A 26,658-nucleotide genomic window follows, 5' to 3' on the forward strand; every position below is an offset into this window, starting at 1 on the left:
AAATCGTTGATATACATTACGAGTAACTGTGGAACCAGCAACAAATCCTTGCGGATCATGACTTTCGGCCTTTTTCCAATCTGAAATTGGGGAATTGCACAGGCTTCCCATCTGGGCAGAAGGACCAGGAATTTGGGTTTTTAAATAATGTAAGTGCTTATTTTGAATTTCGCTTCTGGCTCGGACCTCAACCGAGATGCCGTGGAGTCAATCTTCTTTAACCAGATCAAGCAACAAATGGTGATCGATCTACCCTGAATGCACCGCGTCGCAAAAGGTCCCCTATCAATCCGTGGAGCGCTCTGGGCATGCTCAGTGTAAGCGCTGGTGGCGGACAGGAGAAGGAGACGGTTCGAGAGGCGATTTTTGAGTGAGATTGGAAACCGGGGGTGAGACATGGGGGAACTGGAAACTGTGTGTGAACAAAGGGCCGGGTGGGCCTAGAAACCGCGGCAGGGTGCGGAAACTCGGGCTACGGAGCTCAGAGGGCGAGTGGTGATCCCGCGCGGACAGGCCCGGGCACAGCAGTTGCTAATGGATTCAACCCGGTAAAGTTGATGTGATTTGGGAGGATTAACAGAGCAAGGGACGGCAGGATGCCTCTGAAGTACAAACGAGCATGTCTATAATTCCTGACGGCAGCAGGACCGGTAGATCCAGGCAGAAACCTGTCTTTATTAACAGGCATATAATATAAGAGCAGGAAGGTTATAATGGAATTTTTGAAAATGATGGTTGAAACACAGCCAGAATACTGTGTGCAGTTCTGGTCATCACACTATAGGAAGGATGTGATTGCACGAGAAAGGGTGCGAGGAGATTCACCAGGATGTTTCCTGGACTGGAGAGGTTCAGCTATGAAGCGAGGCTAGTTAGGACATAGAACATAGAACGATACAGCGCAGTACAGGCCCTTCGGCCCACGATGTTGCACCGACATGGGAAGTCAAAAAACAAAAGCCATAGATTATCATAGAATTTACACTGCAGAAGGAGGCCATTCAGCCCATCGAGTCTGCACCAGCTCTTGGAAAGAGCGCCCTACCCAAAGTCAACACCTCCACCCTATCCCCATAGCCCAGTAACCCCACCCAACACTAAGGGCAATTTTGGACACTAAGGGCAATTTATCATGACCAATCCACCTAACCTGCACATCTTTGGACTGTGGGAGGAAACCGGAGCACCCGGAGGAAACCCACGCACACACGGGGAGAACGTGCAGACTCCGCACAGTGACCCAAGCAGGAATCGAACCTGGGACCCTGGAGCTGTGAAGCAATTGTGCTATCCACAATGCTACCGTGCTGCCCCATCTAACCTACACTATGCCATTAGCATCCATATGCTTATCCAATAAACTTTTAAATGCCCTCAATGTTGGCGAGTTCACTACTGTTGCAGGTAGGGCATTCCACAGCCTCACCACTCTTTGCGTAAAGAACCTACCTCTGACCTCTGTCCTATATCTATTACCCCTCAGTTTAAGGCTATGTCCCCTCGTGCTAGCCATTTCCATCCGCGGGAGAAGGCTCTCACTGTCCACCCTATCTAACCCCCTGAGCATTTTGTATGCCTCTATAAAGTCTCCTCTTAACCTTCTTCTCTCTAACGAAAACAACCTCAAGTCCATCAGCCTTTCCTCATAAGATTTTCCCTCCATACCAGGCAACATCCTGGTAAATCTCCTCTGCACCCACTCCAAAGCTTCCACGTCCTTCCTATAATGAGGTGACCAGAACTGTACGCAATACTCCAAATGCGGCCGTACCAGAGTTTTGTACAGCTGCAACATGTCCTCCCGACTCCGGAACTCAATCCCTCTACCAATAAAGGCCAACACTCCATAGGCCTTCTTCACAACCCTATCAACCGGGGTGGCAACTTTCAGGGATCTATGTACATGGACACCGAGATCCCTCTGCTCATCCACACTTCCAAGAACTTTACCATGAGCCAAATATTCCGCATTCCTGTTATTCCTTCCAAAGTGAATCAGCTCACACTTCTCTACATTAAACTCCATTTGCCACCTCTCAGCCCAGCTCTGCAGCTTATCTATGTCCCTCTGTAACCTGCAACATCCTTCCGCACTATCGACAACACCACCGACTTTAGTATCGTCTGCAAATCTACTCACCCACCCTTCTGTGCCCTCCTCTAGGTCATTTATAAAAATGACAAACAGCAACGGCCCCAGAACAGATCCTTGTGGTACGCCACTTGTAACTGAACTCCGTTCTGAACATTTCCCATCAACCACCACCCTCTGTCTTCTTTCAGCTAGCCAATTTTTGATCCACATCTCTAAATCACCCTCAATCCCCAGCCTCTGTATTTAGTTAGGCTGGGGTTGATTTCCTTAGAGCAGAGAAGAATGAGGTGTACAAAATTATGAGGGACATTGATCGACAGGAAGAAACTGGTTATTGACCCTTCAACTCAGGGGACCAAGGGCATAGATTTAATGTAAGGGATATGAGATTTAGAGGGGAAGTGAGCACAAATCTTTTCACCCAGAAGGTGGTTGGAATTTGGAACAGTACCTGAATGGGTGGTGGAGGCGGGAACCCTCGATAATTTAAGAAACGTTGAGATGAGTACTTGAAAGAACATAGCACAGAAATCTGCTGGTCAAGTGCTGGAAAATGGGATTAGAATAGATAGGTTCTTGATGGCTGGCAGAGACACAATGGGCCGAAGGATCTCTTGCTGGGCTGTAAAAATCCATGAATCTATTTTGGGAGTGAGAGTCATGGAAGTGGTGCCTCCTCCCGAGTGATAGACACCGGTTACTGGGAAACTGGTCACCTGCAGCCATCTTGGTGCTGCAGGTTCAAGGAGAAGGTTGGCCATTTTGGCCACTGATATAAAAAAAACAATTCACATTTCTCCACCACTATTCCCACTACGTCACTTTCCCCAAACCTTAAAATCTGTATCCCTTAATTATTGTACCAACTAATTAGAACAGCTTTTCCTTGTCTACCTTATCCAAATCTGTACACCACTATCAGACATCCTGCCACAACCTCCTTTACTCTCCCGAGAACAAGCCCAGTTTCTCCAGACCCAGCTTGAAAGTAAAAATCCCTCAGTCCTGGATTTCCGCCATCCTGGTAAATCTCCTCTGCATGTAACCTCAAAAATGGGGGCAGGAGAAGGATGTGTGGCCCAGGGTTGCCAACCCTCTTGGATTGCCCTGGAGTCTCCAGGAACTAATTCAGGATCTGTATACATAATGCACCCCTGGAGGAACATAAAGTTTTCGTAATTTGTCATTTCTTTGAACCGTCTCCTTTCCAGAAATAAAAACATATTGAAAATTGGAGGGGTGGGTGCATTTTGATTGAGAGTCAAGCTTCATCTGAATGGGTAATGATTCTTTTTGCTCTCTGATGGTGCAAGAAGGCAATGTGCCCCAAGGTTGGATTTGTTCGCTGTTTAACAGCTGGAGTGTGGCAGGAATCATGTGGTGAAATCTCCTCCAGGAAAGCATTTCTACACAGTTGGCAAGCCTACGCATTAGAAATAGGGGCAGTGGAAGATCTTATGGACCAGGGTGACCAATCTCGCAGAGAATGTTGAAGAGCCACTCTGGCATGGGGTCGTTAGAGTAGTGGGGCGGGGGTGGGGCGGGGGGGCTGTGTTGTACTGCCAGATTAGAGAGAAAATGGGAGGAGAGCAGTCACTGCACATCCGTGAGCTTTAAAGACCCGAATTATGTGAAAAGCAGCATAGAACATAGAACTGTACAGCACAGTACAGGCCCTTCGTCCCACGATGTTGTGCTGAACGAGTCTGAAACTAAGATCAAATCAACCTACTCCCAATCATTCTAGTGCACTCCATGTGCCTATCCAATAACCGCTTGAAAGTTCCTAAAGTGTCTGGGAGTGCGTTCCACGCCCCAACCACTCTCTGAGTAAAGAACCTACCTCTGACATCCCTCCTATATCTTCCACCATGAACCTTATAGTTATGCCCCCTTGTAACAGCTGCATCCACCCGAGGAAAAAGTTGCTGAACGTCTACTCTATCTATCCATCTCATCATCTTATACACCTCAATTAAGTCACCTCTCATCCTCCTTCGCTCCAATGAGAAAAGCCCTAGCTCCCTCAACCTTTTCTCATAAGACCTACCCTCCAATCCAGGCAGCATCCTGGTAAATCTCCTTTGCACCCTTTCCATTGCTTTGCTTCTACATCCTTCCTATAATGAGATGACCAGAACGGCACACAATACTCCAAATGTGGTCTAACCAAGGTCTTGTACAGTTGCAGCATAACCTCACGGCTCTTAAACTCAATCCCCCTGTTAATAAATGCTAACACACTATAGGCTTTCTTCACGGTTCTATCCACTTGGGTGGCAACTTTCAGAGATCTGTCGACATGAACTCTGAGATCTCTCTGCTCCTCCATGTTCTTCAGAACCCTGCCGTTAACCCTGTAATTCAAATTTGTCCTACCAAAATGAATCACCTCACACTTATCAGGGTTAAACTCCATCTGCCACTTTTCAGCCCAGCTCTGTGTCCTATCAATGACTCCTTGCAGCCTACAACAGCCCTCCACATTATCCACTAATCCACCAATCTTGGTGTCATCAGCAAATTTACTAACCTAACCTTCAACTCCATCATCCAAGTCATTGATTAAAAATCACAAATATCAGAGGACCCAGCATTGATCCCTGTAGTACACCGCTGGTGACTGAACTCTCGGATGAAAATTTACCATCTACCACCACCCTCTGTCTTTGATGTGATAGGCAGTTACTGATGCAATTGGCCAAATTTCCCTCTGTGCCATGCCTCCTTACTTTCCGCATGAGCCGACCATGGGGCACCTTATCAAACTCCTTACTAAAATCCATGTATACGACATCAACTGTTCTACCTTCATCTATGTTACCTCCTCAAAGAATACAATTAAACTTGTGAGGGAAGACTTACCCCTCACACATCTGTGCTGACTATCCTGGATTAAGCTGTATCTTTCCAAATGATCATAAATCCTTTCCCTCAGGACCCTTTCCAATAATATACCGATGACCGAAGTGAGACTAGCCGGCCTATTATTCTCAGGGTTATACCTATTCCCTTTCTTGAACAAGGGGACAACATTCACCTCTCTCCAGTCTTCTGGCACTATTCCTGCAGACAGTGAGGACATGAAGATCAAAGCCAAAGGCTCTGCAATCTCATCCCCCGCCTCCCAAAGAATCCTAGCATATATCCCATCAGGCCCAGGGGATTTATCTATCCTCAGGCTTCTCAAAATTTCTAACACATCTTCCTTCCGAATATGCCCTGATGAATGCAACATGGGAAAGTTGGCTCAATTACAGGACAAGCCCTGGTCATCCTGATACTGAACCTATTTTGTCATTCATTATGAACATGGCTGATCTGGGAATTTTTCTTCTGAATGCTCTATCTAATTCAATGGAAGTTCCTCTTACAAGATAATGGAGGGAGAGGACTTACCCACACAAACTTAAACCAATTATCAAGATCTGTCAAAACCCCTCGATTCCTCAGGACCCAAATATCATCAACCATTGATATAGAAGATGAGATTTTTCTGTGGGGAAAGATTTAATGAGATGTCCAAAGCCCTGGTTAGACTACACCTGGAACACCGTCTTCTCTTCTGGGTATCACGCGTTCGGAAGTAATGATTGGCCCTATCTGAATGATAGATGGATTCCCAAGGGTTCAACAATGAGGAGAAATTACACAAATGAGTTATAGAGTCATTAAGGCAAAGAAGGAGTCCATTCAACCTATCAAATATACAGAACATAGAACATAGAACATAGAACAATACAGCGCAGTACAGGCCCTTCGGCCCACGATGTTGCACCGAAACAAAAGCCATCCAACCTACACTATGCCATTATCATCCATATGTTTATCCAATAAACTTTTAAATGCCCTCAATGTTGGCGAGTTCACTACTGTAGCAGGTAGGGCATTCCACGGCCTCACTACTCTTTGCGTAAAGAACCTACCTCTGACCTCTGTCCTATATCTATTACCCTCAGTTTAAAGTTATGTCCCCTCGTGCCAGCCATATCCATCCGCGGGAGAAGACTCTCACTGTCCACCCTATCCAACCCCCTGATCATTTTGTATGCCTCTATTAAGTCTCCTCTTAACCTTCTTCTCTCCAACGAAAACAACCTCAAGTCCATCAGCCTTTCCTCGTAAGATTTTCCCTCCATACCAGGCAACATCCTGGTAAATCTCCTCTGCACCCGCTCCAAAGCCTCCACGTCCTTCCTATAATGCGGTGACCAGAACTGTACGCAATACTCCAAATGCGGCCGTACCAGAGTTCTGTACAGCTGCAACATGACCTCCCGACTCCGGAACTCAATCCCTCTACCAATAAAGGCCAACACTCTATAGGCCTTCTTCACAACCCTATCAACCTGGGTGGCAACTTTCAGGGATCTATGTACATGGACACCTAGATCCCTCTGCTCATCCACACTTTCAAGAACTTTACCATGAGCCAAATATTCCGCATTCCTGTTATTCCTTCCAAAGTGAATCACCTCACACTTCTCTACATTAAACTCCATTTGCCACCTCTCGGCCCAGCTCTGCAGCTTATCTATATCCCTCTGTAATCTGCTACATCCTTCCACACTATCGACAACACCACCGACTTTAGTATCGTCTGCAAATTTACTCACCCACCCTTCTGCGCCTTCCTCTAGGTCATTGATAAAAATGACAAACCGTAACGGCCCCAGAACAGATCCTTGTGGTACTCCACTTGTGACTGTACTCCATTCTGAACATTTCCCATCAACCACCACCCTCTGTCTTCTTTCAGCTAGCCAATTTCTGATCCACATCTCTAAATCACCCTCAATCCCCAGCCTCCGTATTTTTTGCAATAGCCTACAGTGGGGAACCTTATCAAACGCTTTACTGAAATCCATATACACCACATCAACTGCTCTACCCTCGTCTACCTGTTCAGTCACCTTCTCAAAGAACTCGATAAGGTTTCTGAGGCATGACCTACCCTTCACAAAGCCATGCTGACTATCCCTGATCATATTATTCCTATCTAGATGATTATAAATCTTGTCTCTTATAATCCCCTCCAAGACTTTACCCACTACAGACGTGAGGCTCACCGGCCTATAGTTGCCGGGGTTGTCTCTGCTCCCCTTTTTGAACAAAGGGACCACATTTGCTGTCCTCCAGTCCTCTGGCACTATTCCTGTAGCCAATGATGACATAAAAATCAAAGCCAAAGGTCCAGCAATCTCTTCCCTGGCCTCACATAGAATCCTAGGATAAATCCCATCAGGTCCCGGGGACTTATCTATTTTCAGCCTGTCCAGAATTGCCAACACCTCTTCCCTACGTACCTCAATGCCATCTATTCTATTAGCCTGGGGCTCAGCATTCTCATCCACAACATTATCTTTTTCCTGAGTGAATACTGACGAAAAATATTCATTTAGTATCTCGCCTATCTCTTCAGACTCCACACACAATTTCCCATCCCTGTCCTTGACTGGTCCTACTCTTTCCCTAGTCATTCGCTTATTCCTGACATACCTATAGAAAGCTTTTGGGTTTTCCTTGATCCTTCCTGCCAAATACTTCTCATGTCCCCTCCTTGCTCGTCTTAGCTCTCTCTTTAGATCCTTCCTCGCTACCTTGTAACTATCCATCGCCCCAACCGAAACTTCACACTTCATCTTCACATAGGCCTCCTTCATCTTCTTAACAAGAGATTCCACTTCCTTGGTAAACCACGGTTCCCTCGCTCGACGCCTTCCTCCCTGTCTGACCGGTACATACTTATCAAGAACACGCAGTAGCTGATCCTTGAACAAGCCCCACTTATCCAGTGTGCCCAACACTTGCAGCCTACTTCTCCACCTTATCCCCCCCAAGTCACGTCTAATGGCATCATAATTGCCCTTCCCCCAGCTATAACTCTTGCCCTGCGGTGTATACTTATCCCTTTCCATCATTAACGTAAACGTCACCGAATTGTGGTCACTGTCCCCAAAGTGCTCTCCTACCTCCAAATCCAACACCTGGCCTGGTTCATTACCCAAAACCAAATCCAACGTGGCCTCGCCTCTTGTTGGCCTGTCAACATACTGTTTCAGGAAACCCTCCTGCACACACTGTACAAAAAACGACCCATCTATTGTACTCGAACTATATCTTTTCCAGTCAATATTTGGAAAGTTAAAGTCTCCCATAATAACTACCCTGTTACTTTCGCTCATATCCAGAATCATCTTCGCCATCCTTTCCTCTACATCCCTAGAACTATTAGGAGGCCTATAAAAAACTCCCAACAGGGTGACCTCTCCTTTCCTGTTTCTAACTTCAGCCCATACTACCTCGGAAGAAGAGTCCCCATCTAGCATCCTCTCCGCCACCGTAATACTGCTCTTGACTAGCAGCGCCACACCTCCCCCTCTTTTGCCTCCTTCTCTGAGCTTACTAAAACACCTAAACTCCGGAACCTGCAACATCCATTCCTGTCCCTGCTCTATCCATGTCTCCGAAATGGCCACAACATCGAAGTCCCAGGTACCAACCCACGCTGCCAGTTCCCCTACCTTGTTTCGTATACTCCTGGCATTGAAGTAGACACACTTCAAACCACCTACCTGAACACTGGCCCCCTCCTGCGACGTCAAATCTGTGCTCCTGACCTCTATACTCTCATTCTCCCTCACCCTAAAACTACAATCCAGGTTCCCATGCCCCTGCTGCATTAGTTTAAACCCCCCCAAAGAGCACTAACAAATCTCCCCCCCAGGATATTTGTGCCCCTCAGGTTCAGATGTAGACCATCCTGTCTGTAGAGGTCCCACCTTCCCCAGAAAGAGCCCCAGTTATCCAAAAATCTGAAACCCTCCCGCCTGCACCATCCCTGTAGCCACGTGTTTAAATGCTCTCTCTCCTTATTCCTCATCTCACTATCACGTGGCACGGGCAACAACCCAGAGATAACAACTCTGTTTGTTCTAGTTCTGAGCTTCCATCCTAGCTCCCTGAAAGCCTGCCTGACATCCTTGTCCCCTTTCCTACCTATGTCGTTGGTGCCAATGTGGACCACGACTTGGGGCTGCTCCCCCTCCCCCTAAGGACCCGGAAAACACGATCCGAGACATCACGTACCCTTGCACCTGGGAGGCAACATACCAAACGTGAGTCTCTCACGCTCCCACAAAATCTCCTATCTGTGCCCCTGACTATAGAGTCCCCAATTACTAATGCTCTGCTCCTCTCCCCCCTTCCCTTCTGAGCAACAGGGACAGACTCCGTGCCAGAGGCCCGTACCCCATGGCTTACCCCTGGTAAGTCGTCCCCCCCACAAGTATCCAAAGCGGTATACTTGTTTCTCAGGGGTACGACCGCAGGGGATCCCTGCACTGACTGTTTTTTCCCAGTCCCTCTTACAGTTACCCACCTATCTCCAATCTTTGGTGTAACTAATTCCCTGAAGCTGCTATCTATGACCCCTTCTGCCTCCCGAATGATCCGAAGTTCTTCCAACTCCAGCTCCAGTTCCCTAACTCGGTCTTGGAGGAGCTGGAGATGGCAGCACTTCCTGCAGGTAAAATCAGCAGGGACACTAACTGCATCCCTCACCTCAAACATCCTGCAGGAGGAACATTGCACTCCCTTCCCTGCCATTCCTCTAACTTTCTACCAAGATCTGGCTAAAAAATAATAATAATATAATAAAATATGGTACTTACCTCAGACCAATGGGTTTTATTATTAGGTTAGAGGAGGAGGGCGGGTGGGAGACACTACACGTGTAGTGTCTCGGGTTTCCTCTCCACCAGAATTTATTAGGGAGGGTCTTCCCAGACGTCCGCGGGTCGACTTCCTTTTTCCCGCCTAAAAAACTAATTTAAAATAAAATAAAAAAAAAAATAAAAATTCTCAGCTCCTGCTGAAATTGACTCACCAGCCAGCTGTTCTCACGCCGCCGAAATCGACTGGCCTGCCCCTGCAAAGACAAGTGCTTTTAAAGGTTGACTTACCTCCCAGCAACCTCCTTCCGCAATGCTCCCGCTGAAACTGACTCACCACTCACCAGCTGTTCTCCCGCTGCCGAAATCGACTGGCCTGCCCCTGCAAAGACAAGTGCTTTTAAAGGTTGACTTACCTCCCAGCAACCTCCTTCCGCAATGCTCCCGCTGAAACTGACTCACCACTCACCAGCTGTTCTCACGCCGCCGAAATCGACTGGCCTGCCCCTGCAAAGACAAGTGCTTTTAAAGGTTGACTTACCTCCCAGCAACCTCCTTCCGCAATGCTCCCGCTGAAACTGACTCACCACTCACCAGCTGTTCTCCCGCCGCCGAAATAGGATTTTCCCATCCTACCAAAAGTGTGGTGAGCAGAACTGGACGCAATACTCTAGTTGTGGACTAACCAGAGCTGTATAAATGTTCAGCATAACCTCCATTTTTGTATTTACAAAAATGGTTTTAGGGTTGAGTAACTTCAGCTATGAGGGTAGATTGAGTTGGGACTGTTCTACTTGGAGAGAAGATGACTTAAGAGGAGATTTGATAGAGATGTTTAAAATCAGGAGGGGGCTGGACAGTAGATGGGGAGATACTATTCCCGCTCATAACAGGATCAAGAATGAGAGGGCACAGATTTACAGTGATTTGTAAAAGAAGCAAATGTGATAGAACATTGTGCATACAGTGCAGAAGGAGGCCATTCGGCCCATCAAGTCTGCACCGACCCACTTACTCCCTGTCCTCGTAACCCAGTAAACCCTCCTAACCTTTTTGGTCACGAAGGGCAATTTATCATGGCCAATCCACCTAACCTGCATGTCTTTGGACTGTGGGAGGAAAACAGAGCATCCGGAGGAAACCCACGCAGACACTTGCAGACTCTGCACAGACAGTGACCCAGTGGAGAATCGAAGCTGGGACCCTGGCGCTGTGAAGCCACAGTGCTATCCACTTGTGCTACCTTGCTGCCCCGTGTGATGTGAGAACAAACTTTCACACAGTGAGTGCTTGGGGCTTGGAATGCATTGCCTGAAAGAGTGATAGAGGGAGGTTCACTTGAGGCATTCAAGACGTCATTCGATGATTGCTGCCTCACGGCACCGAGGACCCAGGTCACTGTCCGTGTGAAGTTTGCACATTCTCCCCGTGTCTGCGTGGATCTCACCCTCACAACCCAAGATGTGCAGGGTAGGTATATTGGTCACACTAACTTGCCCCTTAATTGGAAAAAAAGAATTGGGTGCTCTAAATTTCCTTTTTAAAAGAAGGTCATTCAATGATTACTTGAATAGAAACAATGTGCAGGGAAAAGGCAGGAATAGTATTGAGTCATAAGACACGATGGCCGAATGGTTTCCTTATGCACCTTGACAATTCTGTGATTCTGTATTCCATACTTCAAGTTGGTGTAGTCCAGTATTCCATGTACTTTGCCAACTACTCTCTCAATATGGCCTGTCTCCCTGGAAGATTTGTACACATGAACCTGCAGCTTCCTCTGTCCTTGCTCACTTTTCAGAACTGTGCTGTTAAGTGTATATTTGGCAGGAATTCCTGTCACCACTGGCAGGTTTGGAAAATCCAGGCCATTGTCTCTCCCTGTCTCTCCTTCGTGACTTCACTATGAATACTGTTTTCTTGGGAATTGCGAAGATTAAGGGGTTATTTAAACAAAAGTTTGAAGATGTGATTTGAATTGATAAGTAGATGATTAGGACCCTTTCCACTGGTTGGGAATTCTCGGACTAGGTGGTGTCATCTATTAGAAGCAGACTTTTCAGGAGTGATGTCAGGAAACACGTATCCACACAAAAGGTTGGAGAAGTTTGGAGCTGTCTTCCACAGACAGCAGTTCGTGCTGGGTCAGTCTCGATTTTAAATCTGGCATTGATAACCCATTGTTAACCAAAGGCATTGAGGGATGTGACGCAAAGGTGGGTATCGAGTTCGGTCCACAGATCAGCCATGACCTCATTGTATAGTGGAACAGACTCCAGGAGCTAAACGGCCTAATCACAGAAACTTACTGAAACTTCAAGATGTTGCCTGGTCTGCAAGGTGTTAGCTATGCAGAGATGCTGAATAGACTCTGACTGTTTTCATTAGAACAATGGAGGCTGAGGGGCAACTTAATAGAGGTCTTCAAGGGATCAGGGGTGAGCTGGCAAGGTGGATACAGAACTGGCTAGGTCATAGAAGGCAGAGAGTAGCAATGGAAGGATGCTTTTCTAATTGGAGGGCTGTGACCAGTGGTGTTCCGCAGGGATCAGTGCTAGGACCTTTGCTGTTTGTAGTATATATAAATGATTTGGAGGAAAATGTAACTGGTCTGATTCGTAAGTTTGCAGATGACACAAAGGCTAGTGGAATTGCGGATAGCGATGAGGACTGTCAGAGGATACAGCAGGATTTAGATTGTTTGGAGACTTGGGCGCAGAGATGGCAGATGGAGTTTAATCCGGACAAATGTGAGGTAATGCATTTTGGAAGGTCTAATGCAGGTAGGGAATGGTAGAACCCTCAAGAGTATTGAAAGTCAGGGAGATCTAGGAGTACAGGTCCACAGGTCACTGAAAGGGACAACACAGATGGAGAAGGTAGTCAAGAAGACATACGGCATGCTTGCCTTAATTGGCCGAGGCATTGAGTATTAGAATTGACAAGTCATGTTGCAGCTGTATAGCACCTTAGTTAGGCCACACTTGGAGTATAGTGTTCAATTCTGGCCGCCACACTATCAGAAGGATGTGGAGGCTTTAGAGAGGGTGCAGAAGAGATTTACCAGAATTTTGCCTGGTATGAGGGGCATTAGCTATGAGGAGCGGTTGAATAAACTCGGTTTGTTCTCACTGGAACGACGGAGGTTGAGGGGCGACCTGATAGAGGTCTACAAAATTATGAGGGGCATAGACAGAGTGGATAGTCAGAGGCTTTTCCCCAGGGTAGAGGGGTTAATTACTAGGGGGCATAGGTTTAAGGTGAGAGGGGCAAGGTTTAGAGTAGATGTACGAGGCAAGTTTTTTTACACAGAGGGTAGTGGGTGCCTGGAACTCGCTACCGGAGGAGGTGGTGGAATCAGGGACGATAGTGACATTTAATGGGCATCTTGACAAATACATGAATAGGATGGGGATAGAGGGATACGGACCCAGGAAGTGTAGAAGATTGTAGTTTAGTCAGGCAGCATGGTCGGCACGGGCTTGGCGGGCATGGATAGGGTAAGTGGGCAGGCACTCTTTCCCAGGATGTAGGGGTTAGTCACCAGGGGGCATAGGTTTAAGATCTGTGGGGCAAAGTTTCAAGGAGATGTGCGAGGCAGGTTTTTTACCCAGAGGATGGTGAGTGCCTGGAACGCGCTGCCAGGGGAGGTGTGGAAGCAGATATATTAACAGCGTTCAAAAAGCATCTCAACAAATACATGGATAGGATGGGTATAGAGGGATATGGCACTAGGAAGTGCTGAGGGTTTTGGAAAGGGTGGTATCATGACCGGTACAGGCTTGGAGGGCCACGGCCTGTTTCTGTGCTGTATTCTTTATTCATTGCAATGGGAGTGGAATACAAAAGTAAGGAGGTTATGCTTCATTGTATGGGGCATTGGGGAGACCACATCTAGAGTATTGTGTACAGTATTTGTCTCTTTATTTTGGGAAAGATGACATTAATTAAAAGCAGGTCAGGGAAGGTTTAGCAGAATAGTACCTGGATTGGGTGGGTTGTCTTATGAGGAAAGGTTGGCAGGCTGGGCTTGTTTCCGCTAGAGATTTGAAGAGTAATCGGCAACTTGATTGAAACACAAGATCCTGAGGGGTCTTGAGAGGGTGGATGGGGAAAGAATCTAGAACTAGGGGTCACTGTTTAAAAATGAGGGGTTGTCCATTTAAGCCAGAGATGACGAGAAATGTTTCTCTGGGAGTTGCAAATCTTTGCAACTCTGTTGTTCAAAAGGCAGTGGAAGCAAGGTCTGGATATTTTCAAGGCAGCACGAGAGAGATTCTTGATTAACAAGGGGGTGAAAGGTTATCTGGGTAGGCATGAATGTGGGGTTAAGTTGCAATCAGATCAGCCGTGATCTTATTAAATGGTGGAACAGGTTTGAGTGGCTGGCTCCTCCTAATTCAGATGTTGCAGCACAGAAGGAGGCCGATCCACCCTTTGTACTTGTGCTATCTCTTTGAAAGAGCAGTCGTGTTTAGTCTCACACGCTACTTTCTGTTTGTAACCATGTAATCTTCGCATTCTTAATTACTCGTCAATTCCCTTTTAAAATTCCTGATTGAATCAGGTTCCTGCTCCTTTTCAGGCCCAGAATCAGGTTCTTGCTCCTTTTCAGGCCCAGAATCAGGTTCCAGCTCCTTTTCAGGTCCAGAATCAGGTTCCAGCTTCTTTTCAGGTCGAGAATCAGGTTCCAGCTCCTTTTCAGGACCAGAATCAGGTTCCAGCTCCTTTTCAGGTCCAGAATCAGGTTCCTGCTCCTTTTGTAGGGCCAGAATCAGGTTCCAGCTTCTTTTCAGATCGAGAATCAGGTTCCAGCTCCTTTTCAGGTCCAGAATCAGGTTCCAGCTCCTTTTCAGGTCCAGAATCAGGTTCTTGCTCCTTTTCAGGTCCAGAATCAGGTTCCAGCTCCTTTTCAGGTCCAGAATCAGGTTCCAGCTCCTTTTCAGGTCCAGAATCAGGTTCCTGCTCCTTTCTTAGGGCCAGAATCAGGTTCCAGCTCATTTTCAGGTCCAGAATCAGGTTCCAGCTCCTTTTCAGGCCCAGAATCAGGTTCCAGCTTCTTTTCAGGTCGAGAATCAGGTTCCAGCTCCTTTTCAGGTCCAGAATCAGGTTCCAGCTCCTTTTCAGGTCCAGAATCAGGTTCCAGCTCCTTTTCAGGTCCAGAATCAGGTTCCTGCTCCTTTCTTAGGACCAGAATCAGGTTCCAGCTTCTTTTCAGGTCGAGAATCAGGTTCCAGCTCCTTTTCAGGTCCAGAATCAGGTTCCAGCTCCTTTTCAGGTCCAGAATCAGGTTCCAGCTCCTTTTCAGGTCCAGAATCCGGTTCCTGCTCATTTTCTAGGGCCAGAATCAGGTTCCAGCTTCTTTTCAGGTCGGGAATCAGGTTCCAGCTCCTTTTCAGGTCCAGCATCAGGTTTCAGCTCCTTTTCAGGTCCAGAATCAGGTTCCTGCTCCTTTTTTAGGGCCAGAATCAGGTTCCAGCTTCTTTTCAGGTCGGGAATCAGGTTCCAGCTCCTTTTCAGGTCCAGAATCAGGTTCCTGCTCCTTTCTTAGGGCCAGAATCAGGTTCCAGCTTCTTTTCAGGTCCAGAATCAGGTTCCTGCTCCTTTTGTAGGGCCAGAATCAGGTTCCAGCTTCTGTTCAGATCGAGAATCAGGTTCCAGCTCCTTTTCAGGTCCAGAATCAGGTTCCAGCTCCTTTTCAGGTCCAGAATCAGGTTCCAGCTTCTTTTCAGGTCGAGAATCAGGTTCCAGCTCCTTTTCAGGACCAGAATCAGGTTCCAGCTCCTTTTCAGGTCCAGAATCAGGTTCCTGCTCCTTTTGTAGGGCCAGAATCAGGTTCCAGCTTCTTTTCAGATCGAGAATCAGGTTCCAGCTCCTTTTCAGGTCCAGAATCAGCTTCCAGCTCCTTTTCAGGTCCAGAATCAGGTTCTTGCTCCTTTTCAGGCCCAGAATCAGGTTCCAGCTTCTTTTCAGGTCCAGAATCAGGTTCCAGCTCCTTTTCAGGTCCAGAATCAGGTTCCAGCTCCTTTTCAGGTCCAGAATCAGGTTCCAGCTCCTTTTCAGGTCCAGAATCAGGTTCCTGCTCCTTTCTTAGGGCCAGAATCAGGTTCCAGCTCCTTTTCAGGTCCAGAATCAGGTTCCTGCGCCTTTTCAGGTCCAGAATCAGGTTCCAGCTCCTTTTCAGGCCCAGAATCAGGTTCCTGCTCCTTTTCAGGTCCAAAATCAAGTTCCTGCTCCTTTCCAGGTCCAGAATCAGGTTCCAGCTTCTTTTCAGGTCGAGAATCAGGTTCCAGCTCCTTTTCAGGTCCAGAATCAGGTTCCAGCTCCTTTTCAGGTCCAGAATCAGGTTCCAGCTCCTTTTCAGGTCCAGAATCCGGTTCCTGCTCCTTTTCTAGGGCCAGAATCAGGTTCCAGCTTCTTTTTAGGTCGGGAATCAGGTTCCAGCTCCTTTTCAGGTCCAGCATCAGGTTTCAGCTCCTTTTCAGGTCCAGAACCAGGTTCCTGCTCCTTTTTTAGGGCCAGAATCAGGTTCCAGCTTCTTTTCAGGTCGGGAATCAGGTTCCAGCTCCTTTTCAGGTCCAGAATCAGGTTCCTGCTCCTTTCTTAGGGCCAGAATCAGGTTCCAGCTTCTTTTCAGGTCGAGAATCAGGTTCCAGCTCCTTTTCAGGACCAGAATCAGGTTCCAGCTCCTTTTCAGGTCCAGAATCAGGTTCCTGCTCCTTTTGTAGGGCCAGAATCAGGTTCCAGCTTCTGTTCAGATCGAGAATCAGGTTCCAGCTCCTTTTCAGGTCCAGAATCAGGTTCCAGCTCCTTTTCAGGTCCAGAATCAGGTTCCAGCTCCTTTTCAGGTCCAGAATCAGGTTCTTGCTCCTTTTCAGGCCCAGAATCAGGTTCCAGCTCCTTTTCAGGTCCAGAATCAGGTTCAAGCTCCTTTTCAGGTCCAGAATCAGGTTCCAGCTCCTTTTCAGGTCCAGAATCAGGTTCCTGCTCCTTTCTTAGGGCCAGAATCATATTCCAGCTCCTTTTCAGGTCCAGAATCAGGTTCCTGCGCCTTTTCAGGTCCAGAATCCGGTTCCAGCTCCTTTTCAGGCCCAGAATCAGGTTCCTGTTCCTTTTCAGGTCCAAAATCAAGTTCCTGCTCCTTTCCAGGTCCAGAATCCGGTTCCTGCTCCTTTCCAGGTCCAGAATCCGGTTCCTGCTCCTTTCCAGGTCCAGAATCCGGTTCCTGCTCCTTTTCAGGTCCAGAATCCAGTTCCTGCTCCTTTTCAGGTCCAGAATAAGGTTCCAGCTCATTTTCAGGTCCAGAATCAGGTTCCAGCTCCTTTTCAGGCCCAGAATCAGGTTCCAGCTTCTTTTCAGGTCGAGAATCAGGTTCCAGCTCCTTTTCAGGTCCAGAATCAGGTTCCAGCTCCTTTTCAGGTCCAGAATCAGGTTCCAGCTCCTTTTCAGGTCCAGAATCAGGTTCCTGCTCCTTTCTTAGGACCAGAATCAGGTTCCAGCTTCTTTTCAGGTCGAGAATCAGGTTCCAGCTCCTTTTCAGGTCCAGAATCAGGTTCCAGCTCCTTTTCAGGTCCAGAATCAGGTTCCAGCTCCTTTTCAGGTCCAGAATCCGGTTCCTGCTCCTTTTCTAGGGCCAGAATCAGGTTCCAGCTTCTTTTCAGGTCGAGAATCAGGTTCCAGCTCCTTTTCAGGTCCAGCATCAGGTTTCAGCTCCTTTTCAGGTCCAGAATCAGGTTCCTGCTCCTTTTTTAGGGCCAGAATCAGGTTCCAGCTTCTTTTCAGGTCGGGAATCAGGTTCCAGCTCCTTTTCAGGTCCAGAATCAGGTTCCAGCTCCTTTTCAGGTCCCGAATCAGGTTCCTGCGCCTTTTCAGGTCGAGAATCAGGTTCCAGCTTCTTTTCAGGTCGAGAATCAGGTTCCAGCTCCTTTTCAGGTCCAGAATCAGGTTCCAGCTCCTTTTCAGGTCCAGAATCAGGTTCCTGCGCCTTTTCAGGTCGAGAATCAGGTTCCAGCTCCTTTTCAGGTCCAGAATCAGGTTCCTGCTCCTTTTCAGGTCCAAAACCAAGTTCCTGCTCCTTTCCAGATCCAGAATCCGGTTCCTGCTCCTTTTCAGGTCCAGAATCCGGTTCCTACTCCTTTTCAGGTCCAGAATAAGGTTCCAGCTCCTTTTCAGGTCCAGAATAAGGTTCCAGCTCCTTTTCAAGTCCAGAATAAGGTTCCAGCTCCTTTTCAGGTCCAGAATCAGGTTCCAGCTCCTTTTCAGGTCCAGAATCAGGTTCCAGCTCCTTTTCATGTCCAGAATCAGGTTCCAGCTCCTTTTCAGGTCCAGAATCAGGCTCCAGCTCCTTTTCAGGTCCAGTGTTCTAGATCCTCTGAAGGCAATTCCCTCATCACAGGAACCAGTCCAGTGAGCCTTTGTTGTACAGTCGCTGGGGCAAGCATATCCTTCCTTAGGTAAGAAGGCTGAATCTACACCCAGTACTCCAGATGAGGCCTCAGCAATTCTCTGTGTAATGGTGGTAGCAGGAGTAGGTCATTCAGCCCCTCGAGCCTGATTCTCCATTTAACTGGATAATGGCTGATCTTCAACCTGGATGCCACCCTCCCACACTATCGCTGTATTCCTTGATGTCATTGGTATCTAGAAACAGAGAAAGTAGGGGCAGGAGTGGGTCATTCTGCCCTTCGAGCCTGCTCCACCATTAACTAAGATCATGGCTGATTCTTTATTTCAACACCATACTCCCGAGTTCTCCCCTTACGTTTGACACCTTTAGACTCTAGAGATCTATCTATTTCCTTAAATATATTCAGTGACTTGGCTTCCACAGCCTTGTGGTAGAGAATTCCCCAGGTTCACCATCCTCTGAGTGAAGAAATTTCTCCTTGTCTGAGCCCTAAATGGCCAACCTGTATCCTGAGATTGTGACCCCTTGTTCCAGACCCTCCAATGAAAGGAAACTACATCTAGTCTGTCCAGCCCTGTCAGAATTTTTTATATGTTTCAATGAGATCCCTGCTCATTCTTCTAAATTCTAGTGAACAGTAATCTCCTCTCGTACATCAATCCTGCCATCTCAGGAATCAGTCTGGTGAACCTCCGCTGCACTCCCTCTATTGAATATATCCTTTCTCAGATAAGGAGCCAAAAACTTCACACAATACTCCAGGTGTGGTTTCACAAAGCCCCTGCACAGTTGCAGTGAGACATCCTTGCTCCTCTGCTCAAGTACTCTTGCAGCAAAGGCCAACATACCATTTGCCTTCCTAACTGTTCTGCACCTGCATATTGCTTTCAGTGACTGGTATACTATGTCACCCAGGTCCCTTTGTACATTAACATTTCCCAATCTATCACCATTTAATCATACGCTACCATTTCTCCGTCCAAAATGGATAAATTCACACTTAATCGTGTTATAGAATCATAGAATCATAGAATTTACAGTGCAGAAGGAGGCCATTCAGCCCATCGAATATGCACCGGCTCTTGGAAAGAGCACCCTACCCAAGGTCAACACCTCCACCCTATCCCCATAACCCAACCCAACACTAAGGGCAATTTTGGACACGAAGGGCAATTTATCATGGCCAATCCACCTAAACTGCACATCTTTGGACTGTGGGAGGAAACCGGAGCACCCGGAGGAAACCCACGCACACACGGGGAGGATGTGCAGACTCCGCACAGACAGTGACCCAAGCCGGAATCGTACCTGGAACCCTGGAGCTGTGAAGCAATTGTGCTATCCACAATGCTACCGTGCTGCCCTGTACATCTCCTCTCGTACATCAATCCTGCTGCCATGTATATACCCACTAAATCAACTTGTCTAAATCGCCTTGAAATCTCTTAATATCCTCCTCACCTCACCATCCCATTCCCACCAAGTTTAGTATTGTCAGCAAACTTGGAAGTATTACTTTTGGTTCCGTCATCCAAATCATTGTGAGCAGCTGGGGCCCAAGCACTGATCTCTGCGGGACCCCACTAGTCATTGTCTTCCACTCTGAAAAGAATCCATTTATTCCTACTCTCTGTCGATCTACTTACCAATTCTGAATCCATCCCAATATGTTACTCCCAATCCCACTTATGTGGGACTTTATCAAAAACGTTCTGAAAATCTAAATATTTTCCAGGAGAACCATCCACTGGTTCTCCCTTATCTGTTTCAAAATATATTGACTCCTGTTTTGGACGTGTTCCATGACTGAGCCCCCAGAGCTCTCTCACTTTTATACTCTAATCCTTTGATGATGGTTGGAAACTATTTTTCTTGTTGATTTTCTTTTTCTACCCAAGTAAATAACTTCACACTTCACCACATTGTATTCCTTCTGTCAAACTCCTAACCCTCTCACTCAACCTGTCTACATCCCTCTGCAGTCTCTTTGTATCCTCCTCACCACTTACTTTCTCACCTGACTTTGTCTCCTCAGCAAGCCTGGATAGGTTACACTCAGTCCCCTTATTTAAGCCATTCATCTCCTCAGTTACACCATTAATATAAATTATAAATAGCTGAAGCCCAAAGCCTTGAAGTTGGTCCCTTGCTAGTTACAGCCCACCAACCTGACGATGCCCTGTTCATTCCTACCCTCTGTTTTCTGTATGTTAAGCAAACCTCAACCTATGGGTGCTACGGTGGCACAGTGGTTAGCATTGCTGCTTCACAGTGTCAGGGGCCCGGGTTCAATTCCGGCCTTGGATGACTGTGGAGTTTGCAGTTTCTCCCCATGTCTGCATTGGTTTCCTCCGGGTGCTCCGGCTTCTTCCCACAGTCCAAAGATGTGCAGGTCCGGTTTATTGGCCATGCTAAATTACTTCTTAGTGTCCAAAGATTAGGTGGGTTACGGGGATAAGGTGGGGTGTGGGCCTAGGGAGGATGCTCGGGGAAGACTTGATGGGCATAATAGCCTCCTCCTGCACTGAAGGAATCCTATGGATGCTGTGTAGTTGATGTCTCAACACATGTTAATTTATTAGCATCAATCGCATGAGATCTAATTTTATGACCTGACCTCTTGTGTTTTAAACATTTGTTAATGGAATGTTGCATTTGTTGCCCATCCCTGATTACCCTTGAATTAGACCATAAGACATAGGAGCAGAATTAGGCCACTCAGCCCATCGTGTCTGCTCCGCCACTCAATCATGACTGATATTTTCTCATCCCCATTCTCCTGCTTTCTCCCCATAACCTCTGATCCCCTTATTGAGTGGTTTGCTCAGGTATTTCAGAGACCCCCATTGCTGTGGGTCTGGAGTCACACTTAGACCAGTGCAGGTAAGGATGACAGATTTCCTTCCCTAAAGGACTAGTGAACCAGATGGATTTTTGCAACAATCATTAATGTTTTCATGGTCATCGTTAAACTTTTAATTCCAGATTATTGAATTCAAATTCCACCATTTTGCTGTGATCGGATTCGAACTCGCGTTCCCAGAACCCTGGCTCTCTGGTTATTAGTCCAGTGTGGCACTTTATCAAGTGCTTTTTGAAAATCGAAATTCTCTTTCGCTTCCACCTTATCCTCCTTACAGATCACATCTTTGAAGAAACAGTATTTCCCTTGAATAAATCCACGTTGACTCTACTGAGTCATTTAATGATTTTCTAACCTGAGGGTGCCCGGTGTGGGGGGGTGTAAGTTGGACCACCTTGTGGTGAAAACAGCAATATGTAAGTCCATGGTGGATGACACACCTGGGAGGTGGTTACACTAGCTGCCGACCTCTCTTCCATCGTCTTATTTCGACCCAGGTGGCCCTGCAGAGGGAGAATGCAGTGTCCACTTGTACCTTCCGCACCCAGTGGGCACCTCCGGGTGTAGAGTGTCTGAGATACTGGAGACAACAATCTGATTCATTTAGGAAGGTCCCCTTTCCTTTTGTTGTTGATTTTAGCTCTTTTTGCTTTGAACCATTTGTGTGGGGAAACGAGAGAGAAAATGTTAGGGCGCTCAAGAGTTACAAGTTAGCTAGTAAGGACCTAAAGAGAGAGCTAAGAAGAGCCAGGAGGGGACATGAGAAGTCTTTGGCAGGTAGGATCAAGGATAACCCTAAAGCTTTCTATAGATATGTCAGGAATACCGTATGACTAGGGTAAGAGTAGGGCCAGTCAAGGACAGTAGCGGGAAGTTGTGCTTGGAGTCCGAGGAGATAGGAGAGGTGCTAAATGCTAAATGAATATTTTTCGTCAGTTTTCACACAGGAAAATGACAATGTTGTCGAGGAGAATACTGAGATTCAGGCTACTAGACTAGAAGGGCTTGAGGTTCATAAGGAGGAGGTGTTAGCAATTCTGGAAAGCGTGAAAATAGATAAGTCCCCTGGGCCGGATGGGATTTATCCTAGGATTCTCTGGGAAGCTAGGGAGGAAATTGCTCAGCCTTTGGTTTGATCTTTAAGTCATCTTTGTCTACAGGAATAGTGCCAGAAGACTGGAGGATCACAAATGTTGTCCCTTTGTTCAAGAAGGGGAGTAGAGACAACCCCGGTAACTATAGACCAGTGAGCCTTACTTGTATTGTGGGCAAAATCTTGGAAAGGTTTATAAGAGATAGGATGTATCATCTGGAAAGGAATAATTTGATTAGAGAGAGTGAACACGGTTTTGTGAAGGGTAGGTCGTGCCTCACAAACCTTAGTGTGTTCTTTGAGAAGGTGACCAAACAGGTGGATGAGGGTAAAGCAGTTGATGTGGTGTATGTGGATTTCAGTAAAGCATTTGATAAGGTTCCCCACGGTAGGCTACTGCAGAAAATACAGAGGCATGTGATTCAGGGTGATTTAGCAGTTTGGATCAGAAATTGGCTAGCTGGAAGAAGACAAAGGGTGGTGGTTGATGGGAAATGTTCAGACTGGAGTCCAGTTACTAGTGGTGTACCACTAGGATCTGTTTTGGGGCCACTGCTGTTTGTCATTTTTATAAATGACCTGGAGGAGGGCATAGAAGGATGGGTGAGTAAATTTGCAGATGACACTAAAGTCGGTGGAGTTGTGGACAGTGCAGAAGGATGTTACAAGTTACTGATGTTAGACGTTTTAGTTCCTGTGAAATGAAGAGTCTAAAGTTCTTGTTCCTTTTCACCAAACACCCTTTATTTCACTTCCACAGCCTCTGCACAAATCTCTTAACAACACACAACCTGACAGAGGCCACCTGAAGCCCTTTTACATATCAGTGTCAATTAATGGATACTTAACATAAATGAGACAACTAATTGCAATGTCTCTTCACCCATTACTTAACAGTCTCCCCTTCCATGGAGAAAAAAAATAATTAGGTGAAAACAAATTTTCAAGAAACTCAAACACACACATGATGTCGCCCCTTTTTTTTGTTTGGGTGAGAAAGAAAAAAAAAAACAGTCACAGAAACAAGTGCCCTTCATTAACAATATCCAAAAGTTTCTGTGAACTCGCCCCTCTTTTCGTAAAACAGTCTGACAGTTGATAGCTCCTGTCGACCCATTTAATTTTTGTTATTTCCCCTCTGTCCAACATCTGCTTCAAACTTGCGATGTCTATCCGTAACCTCTTTTCATTGACACTTTTTGTAGAGTGCACATTTTCCCACAGGGATTTATTGTCAATGTCAATTACCCAAATCCCCAAATTTCTGTCAATATCATACTTATATAAAAAGCCATATCCACCGCCTCTACAAGTCTTAACGTCTCAGCAGCCAAAGTGCTTTTTACCACACTCCTTATTTTCTTTGTTTCCCACACAAGTGGGCAACATTTACCATTGTTTCCCAAAAGGAGCTCTTTCTCCCCTATCCGGTACTTCCGTGTATACCCCAAATTCACTCCAACTATGCAATTCTTGCTGTTTAGCTTCTTTAATAACTTTTTCATCTAATTTATTTGAAGCCACCAAAATCTCACGTGCTTCTACTCCTATTAGTATTCGTAGTCTTACTCATGTTCCGAGATCTTGACAAACTACGTCCCCTCTCCCGCCTGGTATCTCGTTCTGTACTGCTTCTGCTTGATCTTTCCCTTCTGCTGTGGGATGTCCTTTCAATAGTTCTCGACCTTTTCCTGCGGACCTGTTCACTATCCAATGTACTATCTGAACTGGCACTGCGTTTCTGTGCCCTCCATTTTTGAACTTCGTTTTCCCAATCCACTGTCTTGACTCCTTCCCCTGAATGCTGTACATTCAACCAATGTTTATACTTTCCAGTGGCCTTCCCTGCTCTACTAATAACAGTTGCATCCTTCCATTGACAAGACCCTTCAGGCAAGTATGTCACTTTTGTACCAACTTTTGGCAGTTGCCCTTTCGGAAAAATGGCCTGTTTTAATTCACCAGAAGTGTTGTGTCCCTCCACAGAAACCCTGTCTATATCAGTTAATTGGTCCTCATAGTTCTGTAACACATGCGTACCAGATGACTCTGGTTCCTCGTCATGTCTGTCTGCTCTGTCTAAATTTGAAAATTTGTAATCTGTACCCATTACCCTTGATGAATGGACCCTAACAGTTTGATTACCATGTTGCAAAATAATTGTTTTGCCATCTATGCCTATGATCTTCCCTGGGCCTTTCCATTCATTAGAATTGTCTCTCTTGTAGTATACCATGTCTCCTTGCTGATAAACGGCATCTGATGGCCGTACGTTATGTCTTAAAGCTTTGCGAATTCTTTCAGAGACTTCTGCTTCCAAAAAAGCTTTTCTACTGCTATGTAATGCATTTAAATGTTAAGCAAAACCAGAGCTAATTGTAGACCCCTCCCAAGCTGGAGGCTGGTCATCCAAAATGGACGGAATTTTAGGATTTCTACCAAACAGTAATTGATAAGGACTATAGCCCCCAACTATCTGCAATGAATTCTTTGCATGTACTGCCCATGCTAAAGCTGAATTTAGCCTGCAATTTGGTCAATCTGCCAAAATTTTCCAAAGTATGTCATAGATGACAGCATAATTTCTTTCACAGACACCATTACTAAATGGGCTTTCTGCAGCCGTATTCATAACTCTGATATTCATGTTTTCACACATATCCCTAAACTCATCATTAGCAAATCCTCCCCCATTGTCCGTAAGGAATTTTGCCGGTGGACCCATTCCTGTCCCTATCCATTTTTCCACTATTTGATCCAGAATTACTCTCTTTTCTTTACTTCGTACAATCGTTGATTGACTAAATCTGGTTGCTAAATCTACAAAATGCAAAATAAATATATTATTTGCTTTATCCCAGATCTTAAGGTCCATGGCCACAATGTTGTTAAAATCCCTGGCCAAAGGTAGGGTTACTATCGGTCGTGCTGGTGTCCTTCTGTACTTCCTACAAACTTCACAGCAGTCACTAACCTGTTCTATCAGTTTAGTATAGCCGAATTCTTTAGTTTCTTTAAATACATTAAAAACAAACGGGAGGCAAAAGTTGACATTGGGCCGCTCCAAAATGACGCTGGTAATTTTGTGATGGGAGACAAGGAAATAGCCGAGGAACTGAATAAGTACTTTGCCTCAGTCTTCACAGTAGAAGACATGAGTAATATCCCAACAATTCCGGAGAGTCAGGGGACAGAGTTGAATATGGTAGCCATCCTTTATGGTAGCCATCACAAAGGAAAAAGTGCTAGAGAAACTAAGAGGTCTAAAAATTGATAAATCTCCAGGCCCAGATGGGCTACATCCTAGAGTTCTGAAGGAGATAGCTGAAGAAATAGTGGAGGCGTTGGTGATGATGTTTCAAAAGTCACTGGAGTCAGGGAAAGTACCAGAGGATTGGAAAATCGCTGTTGTAACCCCCCCTGTTCAAGAAGGGAACAAGGAAAAAGATGGAAAATTATAGGCCAATTAGCCTAACCTCGGGGGCGGATGTTTGAGGGCAAATCAACATCTGACATGTGGGAGGCTTTCAAGTGTCAGTTGATAGGAATACAGGACAGGCATGTTCCTGTGAGGAAGAAAGATAAATACGGCAATTTTCGGGAACCTTGGATGACGAATGATATTGTAGGCCTCGTCAAAAAGAAAAAGGAGGCATTTGTCAGGGCTAAAAGGCTGGGAACAGACGAAGCCTGTGTGGCATATAAGGAAAGTAGGAAGGAACTTAAGCAGGGAGTCAGGAGGGCTAGAAGGGGTCATGAAAAGTCATTGGCAAATAGGGTTAAGGAAAATCCCAAGGCTTTTTACACTTACATAAAAAGCAAGAGGGTAGCCAGGGAAAGGGTTGGCCCACTGAAGGATAGGCAAGGGAATCTATGTGTGGAGCCAGAGGAAATGGGCGAGGTACTAAATGAATACTTTGCATCAGTATTCACCAAAGAGAAGGAATTGGTAGATGTTGAGTCTGGAGAAGGGGGTGTAGATAGCCTGGGTCACATTGTGATCCAAAAAGACGAGGTGTTGGGTGTCTTAAAAAATATTAAGGTAGATAAGTCCCCAGGGCCGGATGGGATCTACCCCAGAATACTGAAGGAGGCTGGAGAGGAAATTGCTGAGGCCTTGACAGAAATCTTTGGATCCTCGCTGTCTTCAGGGGATGTCCCGGAGGACTGGAGAATAGCCAATGTTGTTCCTCTGTTTAAGAAGGGTGGCAGGGATAATCCCGGGAACTACAGGCCAGTGAGCCTTACTTCAGTGGTAGGGAAATTACTGGAGAGAATTCTTCGAGACAGGATCTACTCCCATTTGGAAGCAAATGGACGTATTAGTGAGAGGCAGCACGGTTTTGTGAAGGGGAGGTCGTGTCTCACTAACTTGATAGAGTTTTTCGAGGAGGTCACTAAGATGATTGATGCAGGTAGGGCAGTAGATGTTGTCTATATGGACTTCAGTAAGGCCTTTGACAAGGTCCCTCATGGTAGACTAGTACAAAAGGTGAAGTCACACGGGATCAGGGGTGAACTGGCAAG

The 26,658-nt window shown here is 46.3% G+C and overlaps 1 long non-coding RNA gene across 2 annotated transcripts in view; it reads left to right on the forward strand.

Annotated features, from left to right (window-relative positions):
• Positions 1-288: 288 nt before the first annotated feature.
• LOC140420853 (uncharacterized) overlaps positions 289-26,658 on the forward strand; it is a 46,607-nt gene continuing 20,237 nt past the window's right edge. For both annotated transcript variants that reach the window (XR_011946617.1, XR_011946618.1), the window contains exon 1: positions 289-389. This is a non-coding gene — a long non-coding RNA (uncharacterized lncRNA). The remainder of the gene's footprint in view (positions 390-26,658) is intronic.

The sequence above is a fragment of the Scyliorhinus torazame genome, chromosome 5, assembly GCF_047496885.1.
Source record: "Scyliorhinus torazame isolate Kashiwa2021f chromosome 5, sScyTor2.1, whole genome shotgun sequence".
Taxonomy (NCBI): domain Eukaryota; kingdom Metazoa; phylum Chordata; class Chondrichthyes; order Carcharhiniformes; family Scyliorhinidae; genus Scyliorhinus; species Scyliorhinus torazame.